Here is an 8,202-nt window from a genome sequence, read left to right as displayed (position 1 = left end):
TATACCTATTGAATATAAAACGCGGGCAAGAAGCGAAAAAATAGGTCAAGCCAATTGCAAAGAGCCAGAAACATACAAAGGGGTCTTATGTAACAAACCACCCGAACGACTTCAAAAGCTGTTTCTTACTGTTAAATGTCGTTGTTGTTGTTGTCGTCATTTGTTATTTCCATTTCAGGGTGGAGTTTAAATAATTGAAACTCAATGGGATAATCAAATAGTACTCAATTGGTACTTAAACAGTACGGAAGGAAAAAAAATTGAGATAATTACACTTAACAAAGTAGATCATGTTTTTTAGATAATTCGATGAATCAGGAAATTTTGTAACTTTATTTTTATTTCATTATTAAGTGGTGACACAAGTTTTGTTTATTAAATTGAACAGTGTGTTATTCGTTAAAGTGGGTCATATTTACAAATTAATTGAGTTTATTGTAGGTACTTTTAATAAGAGGATACTTTTGTTTTTATTATTAATGTATTTATCAATACTTCTATTTAATTTATGAATAAAGTAAGTACGGAATAAAGCGCCAATTAAATTAACACCTGAAATCTTATGCGTCTATGGTGTAATCTCAACAGATGACTTTCTCTTCTCAGAGTTCTTAGTTTGCCAGAAAAGCTATTAAGGAAAGAGTAGGAAAATGTCAAATAGTTAAGGATAAAACAGCCAAATGTTGCAATTACTATTTTTATTGCGAACTTCCCGAATAAAAATCTTCGAAATATTGTCATTAATTTAAATGACAATTTTTTCTCCTAATCTTCTAAGAAACTAGCTTGTAACATACTTACGTGCAATTCAGGTGCATCCTGTATTTGTCAATCTTTTAGCACTTCTACTACTTTTTTCAATAGGAAAATAAGATGTGCTAAAACATTAATTGCATCTGTACTCAGGTGTTGAATGTATCGTATGTAAATGATTATTTCGGAAAAATTATTTTTTGCCATCTTTATTCTTAGCGAAATATTTTTTTTGACAAATGTTATGCAAGCTAAACGTTATAAACATATTTTTGAACTAATAAAAAGCTGGTTGTTGCCTTAACACTTCTGAAAACTCACGTGCCACCTGCAATCTAAATCTAACGAAAAAGAAAAGAATACTTCACCCCCATTCTAATTGCAATAGCAAATCGCAGGCTATCTTGGGTTACAATTTCAACATACTTAATCTGGGAAAAAGAAAAGTGTGACGTATCCTTGTTATCCATCTAGGGAGTCATGCAACTCTTTGAAAGCAGATTCTGACAATCAGGAAATCATTACTCTGGAGACATTACTTTTAAAAGCAGAAAATTTATTTCAGTTAAAACTAAAATAGTATAATATAAGCAAGAGCAGAATAGTTTTTTGCTTTCAACATTCCTTTTACTTAACAATTTTCATAAATTAAATTTAATATTCACGTTTTGCAAATTTCTTGAGACTTCCTTTCAAATTTAAATTCATACAACATAACGACTTCAAAACCTTGAAGTCTTTTGAAGAATTTGGTAGGTATTTACTAAATAATTATTGTTTGATAAACTAAAATTGTTTATGGAATCGAATGTTTTATTTTTTTTAGTGAAATAGTGTACACAAATATAAAAAAACACTCATTTTTCTTAAGATAAATTAGCATTTATCGTCGCCAAATTCCATTAGATATACGTTATAATGGTTAACGCGAATTACGGTGAAAGTAAAATGGGCTAATAAACCGAGTTGCTTGCATAATATTATTTTGCTTACTTGTTATACGAGTTTATTAGGCTTTATACACGAAAACTAGTTATAAAATTGTTGAGTAGAAAACTTTTTTCGTTAATTATGGATGCCATAAACATTATAAGTGCTATAATTAACTACAGATCAAGTTAATTATAGCAATTTTACAAGTTTCATTTTTTCGGTTTAGACTGTGTCCTTTTTATAATAACGTTTTTTTAAAGAAGTAAGATGGGTGTGGAGAAATATGTGTAACCGTACCAATTTCGGTGTTTTTATGATTATCGTACGACAAAAGGGAAAGTGGAATTTATAAAGTCATTAATTAAAAATAAATTCAATCTCCAATTTATGTTTTTTTCATATTTGTTCATTTAGTTTATTTGATAGTGGAGTAGTTGAATTAGAAATCATTATCTATGTTCTAAACTTGACACTGATATATCTTATGTGTTATCTTCAGAAATAAGTTATTTACGATAAATCTTATTTGTAAGTGAAAAAGTATAAATGTGCACTTTATACAACAGGTAACTTTATTGGGTACATTATTCTGCAACCATTTAAACATAAATACATAAATTAAATTTGCTGTTAATTAATCATAAAAAAATCAAAACAGTCAATTGATGAATATCTCACTCTCGACAGTTTTGTTTTATCCTGCGTAAACATCATGGCCTTAAATGAACGTAACATGAATATAACTGCAGTAATCTCTTTATACATGTTGTTTTGAGAAAATAATAAATTCAAATTAGTATGAAAATATTAAAACTTTGTAGATAATTTTCAAGTTAAAGTTCGCAAAAATAATACATCTAGTATAAAATCTAATAAAGAATAGAAAAGGATTTATAAAAACCTGACAGTTACACCTATAGAATTCTGCACTGTAATGTTGGTTGACTATTACATATTATTGTTCATTATTGTCATAAATAAATTTTAAAAAAACATTTTAAATTTATGAAAAACACAAAACCAACAAACCGCTTATAAAGTAGTCTAAACTGCTCCATATAGCATTAAGACCAATATAAGATTGTCGATATGCTGTAAAGAAATGCCTTTCCATATCATCATACCTCGACCACTGAATTGTATCTTATAAACAGACATTCAAAATATCGCTGGTTTGATACTCCTCAAATTCTTTGTCGACTAGTAGAACTGAAATCCATAAACAGCCTTGCAGTGATACTTTGCTTGGTTTCAATCTTGAGGAAACACCACTCAGTAGAATACCAGAATTGTATTTCGATGTTTAAGGATGTTGTAAAGAAAAACTGCCTAAGGGATAAAAATTACAGATGAGATAACGTTAGGCGAGAGAACATCCGTATTTCTACACACATTCAGAGTATACGAAAAACTTGACCAGAATATGGAACCAATACAAAATACATTGTGATGGGAGTTGATATGCTGATGTATCAACCATACTTGCGAAGAAAATATCAATACACGAGTTATAAAAAGCAATCCGTAAAACACAGAAATAGAGAACTCCGTGACTATAGCATTTGCACACTGCCTGGAATACCCAAATGATATACCAACATTTGTGGCACAGAGTTCTTCGTTTCTGCTATCAAAGTAACTTGAGTATTTGTTCCTGGAATGCCGAAATGATGATGACAATGCCTATGAACATCGTGAATTCAAATCAGATATAGAAAAGGAGAAGATATTTAAAGACCACGCATTAAGTCCTAAGAAGTGATGGAAACAGTAACGAATTGGATGGAAGTGGAATTAGAACTGGTGATTATTTTGAGTGGAAGACAAAAAAAATCTCACAACTCCAAAAGGTTTTTTTGTTGAGTTTACAAAATCATGCCTCCACGTCAAACGCTAACCTCAAAGGGTGTTAACCACCGATTTGATAATTAATCTAATTTGTTTTTACAATTGTTGTTCGTCACTAAAGAAACTCTCAAGAAATTGCAGAGTGTATCTGAATATGCCTAGATAATTCAAAATCAATGGAAGTACTAGATGGTTAACTGTATGGTGGGCTTTGAAAAAACAATATAAAAGGAGATAGATAAACAAGTGAACATAAAAAACAAAAAGATGTTTAATCCATATAGGGATGGTTTATGCTTAACTTTTTCAAGAATAAAAGTTTTATAAAGGTCCATAAAAGTTTATATTACAATTTTCTTATCTATAATCAAACTTCAATAAACAATACATTCATATCTCATTAAAAATCGGCCTTCATTTTCTGTTTCTTCTGACGTTATTCGCTTCACCACTAAACAACAAAGAGTATCGTGGAAATACCTCGTCGCCCGTCGAAATTATTAATTACCGTAAAACGATCCCTTCGCGAGACTGCAAACAGCGACACGACCGTCGATGTCTAACCCCTCCGAAAAGTGGTTCCAGACGGGAACCAACGAACCCCCGGGGCATAAAAAAAAAGTAAAAACGGGGCAGCACGCACACAAACGCAACACCACTACGTTGCACGCGGCGTAGTCTCCCTCCGAACCGTTGCCCTTCTTGTCTGGTCACCCATGCAATTGCTGGACTTCCCCCTCGATGGCGACACCACGGGGGATGTCCTCGAGTTCTTTGGCAGGATGTACTCGCCATGGTGCAACTGCAATCGAACTTACACCACCGGCGAAATCAGTATAAAACGTGAGTCATAAGCGCTAAGACACGATCAATCAGAAGATATACAGACGTGTGAGCGTCCAATTTTTAGTCTTCTTTTGGTGATTTCTTGTGATGTTTAGTCGGGGCAGTGTGGTTTATGAAAGAATTGGTGATATTTGATGGTGATATTAACAAAAAAATAGATTTAGTAAGGGATCGAAAAGGGATAGGGGTAAAACATTTGTATGCATAAATGAGTTTTGTCTCGCAGAATACACATTATTTAATAGGTTTTTTTTTTAATTTATTTAATTTTACATTATTTTATGAATTATTGAAATTGCAAATAATTTTAGTTATGAGATGATAATTGCAAATTTCACATAGGAGTATTTTCATACCAGCTTTTTTAAATCTACATAATTCTAAAAAAATAAAATTAATAGAATCATCGCGCTGAAAAGAAAAGCAAAAGTTATAAAATAATTACTTACTTGATTTTACCTCAATGTGAGATTAATTTAAAATATCTTCAAATTTTATGAATTTTCGAAAGTTCTGCAACCTAAATTTTGTCTGTTTATATTGAAATCTATGAAGTGTTATGTGACTATTGTTGTACTTAAAGAATGGTCCCACATGACACTAACCCGTCGAATGATTAAAGGAAGTGCACGTTCCTCCACAATCCCTAATTAAAAAAAAACTTGATACCTTGGACTCCGGATCATATTGCCCGGTTGTGCCGGTGCTCTGGCCAAATAGGTCGAAAAATCGCTCATAGAACACAGGACTGTCCAGCAGTAACGGCCCTCCGCAACGTGTGTGCTTCGCGTCCAACGAGCGGGCAGATTTTTGCGCGCGGGGAACGTTTCGTTGCGATGATATATCTCACACGACGACCGCAAATTCGATACCGACAGAAACACGATACACAATGAAACGAAAGACTTGGGCCGCCGTGGCCTGAACAGAAAAAAAATACACGTCGGAAATTAGTTTAGAGCTCGGGGATAAGGTGAACGTGGAGGTAACACGACACGCGACCACCGTCAACACGTTATCAAAACTGGAGCGGTTTTAAATGTTTGCAGTTACTTGTTGTAAGTGAATATATCTATTTTGTATTTGGGAACGAACTGTGACAGGTAAACTATACTTAAGTGACATGGTGCTACTGGTTAGTCAGTGTTAGCTGCTTTGCCTCAGCTTGTAGTGATGTTCGACAATGTGTTCAAAAAGGTTTCCTTTTAAGTTTTTAAATGGTTTTTGTGAAGAAAATGAATTTTCTTTAATATTCCGAAAGAAATTTGGGGGTGGAGTACTGTTTTCTTATGGTGTCGAGATTGTTTTGAAAGTCTAGCACCATACGAAATCAGTTCTTAGCACCAAAATCCTGCAAAAAAATATTTTTATATTTTATTCAATCAAATACGTGTTCTCTTTATATGTGGAGTGTTGTGTTTTTTGGTAAGTAGTTTTCAAATAACTAGTAGATGTTATATATACTGGGTTCTTTTAATACTGAAAAGAAATTTTTTTTAACTATTTGAGAGACTTTAGATACCCAAAGCAAATAAAAAATAAAGTAAAAAACACATATGCATTATGCAAATGAAGAAGCCTACACACTTCAATTATCTTGCACATTTTTAAAAGTATACTTCAGGTTTTTCAAGCACATTATTTCATTCAGAAATGAACTTCAAAAAATATCGATTTCATCTCCTTAGTTGTTTTTGGGAGCTTTGAAGTATCTTTTGTACTTTGGAGAAATGAAAGTAGACTAAATTGGTGGGTACAAATTAAGGTTAGATAGATCTTGTTTTGTATCAAAAATAAATTATTCTCCATGCGAAAATGTTATGTTTGTTTTAGAAATTCCCAGAAGGAGATATTATTTTCAATTACGTGATCAGTTGCTGTAACTTCCGCGACAAAAGAAACCTCAACTGCAATAAATCTCTTATACAATTCCCGAGGGAGATATACAAATCATCAATTGGCCCATTGATTATATTATCAATGAGAAGGAGAAACAAGAAAAAAAAAGAACTCTACAAAATTCAAAAGTATGAAAAAATAGTTGTTCACCGTTTATGATTTCGACATCACAGCACGTTAAAAAATCTAAAAAACAACATTTATAATTATTGAAAACTTTTACGTTATTGTCCATAAAAATACTAAGTGTGCAGAATGAAAGGGTGTTTTTGAAACAGCTAGTATACAAAAACTGATGAAATTTAACTATGCCTTCATAGGCCCACTAGTCATTTATTAACAGCTGAAAAATGATAAGTATATAATCCACCCCATCCTAACTTCAAAGCAAACCAATTCAACATCACAGTAAGCGATCTTAAACCATCCAAACAAAATTCTAAATAAACCAAACCCAATTCGACACGAGATTGGGTTAGTTTGCTTTTGGTTTCAGCCCAACCACAAACCAATTAATGCAACCAAAACCTTAACTTAACCACAAAGCAAACGAATCCAATACCAATGCAAGCTAATGTAATGGATCCCAACCCAATCCCAAAGCAACCCAGACCAACTCCAAGGTAAAATAACCCAACCTCATAGTGGGGTAACTATAAAGCGATTCAACTCAAAATCAAACTAACCCAGCTCCCAAGAATTAAACCCAAAAGAAACTCAATTAAATTTAAAAGAAACTCAACTATAAAGTATCCCACCCCACAGCAAGATAACTATAATACAATCTTAACTAAACTAAAGCATATCAGAAATGTGAATTCTCTTGTTTAGTTTTCAATATAATATGTTTGTTACTCACCCTAGGATCTAAGGCTTCATTTTGAAGTATATTAAGGACCACAATATCATTTATTTCTACATATCTACTATGACTTTAACGATGTTTTTCTGGTGTGCAACATGTATCAGGTATGCCGTTTAACATTGTTGTTGCTTTCCCTATTCTTCTTTTTTGTCAACATATTATTTATCATATTTTGCTGCTACGTTTTTTTTTATCACAGCTCTAACATGGAGGCTCTTCATCCAAATTACTCCACAAGCGTCCATTGGTAAGTATAGTTTTGAGTTTTAAGTATCTCGAATATGAGTGGCTTTTTGGAAAAGACTTGGGACTGGGAATGAGGGCAAACAAAATGGGGTGATGTACAAAGGAACCAAATAGTTGACTCCAAAACAGGATTTGGTTATGATATAAAATAATTCAGGTGTTATAGTCAAGAATTACAAAATGACATTAGTTATCTTTTCAGATTTGAAATTACTTAATTTGCTAGTTTTACATTTATCATTATTAGATTTGATAAAATATGGTATCAAATACGCTCAAAAGTAATTTACATGTCATTTATAGATGTAGATATAGTGTACATACAGTTGTAATGTAAATTTAATACATTTGCGGGATTTCGAATAATCCTGTAGGAAATAACGTGTAGTATTCTCCCTTCAAAATAACCATTTTGCTACTCCACTTCAAATCAAAAAGGTAAATTAAAAGGAAATTGTGTCATGCTTTAATAGAATTTCTGCAATAAAAGAGCAACTCCAGAGTATCTCTTAAAACTCCAGGAGACCGTGTTACGTCTATTTTTTTAATATAATTTTGAGGTTGCTTTACTTGGATCATTCATTCGGTTTTTTATAAAAATTGAGGTGTACTTTAAATGTAACGGCACCGTTTGGTTTTAATTGCGAAAGAAGTTCTAGATACATTTCTGGAGAACTACTTTTAACAATGTTTAAATGAACTTATTGAATTACTATTTATATTTGAATTAGACAGTAAAACTCAGTCGTTTGGAGAGATATATATCATTCTAACCAGAACAACTTCCATTTTAATCATAAAATATAAAAGAA

The sequence above is a fragment of the Onthophagus taurus genome, chromosome 2 (assembly GCF_036711975.1).
Source record: "Onthophagus taurus isolate NC chromosome 2, IU_Otau_3.0, whole genome shotgun sequence".
In the NCBI taxonomy this organism is placed as follows: domain Eukaryota; kingdom Metazoa; phylum Arthropoda; class Insecta; order Coleoptera; family Scarabaeidae; genus Onthophagus; species Onthophagus taurus.
The sequence above is the reverse complement of the archived record's forward strand: the minus strand, read 5'-3'. Positions refer to the sequence as shown.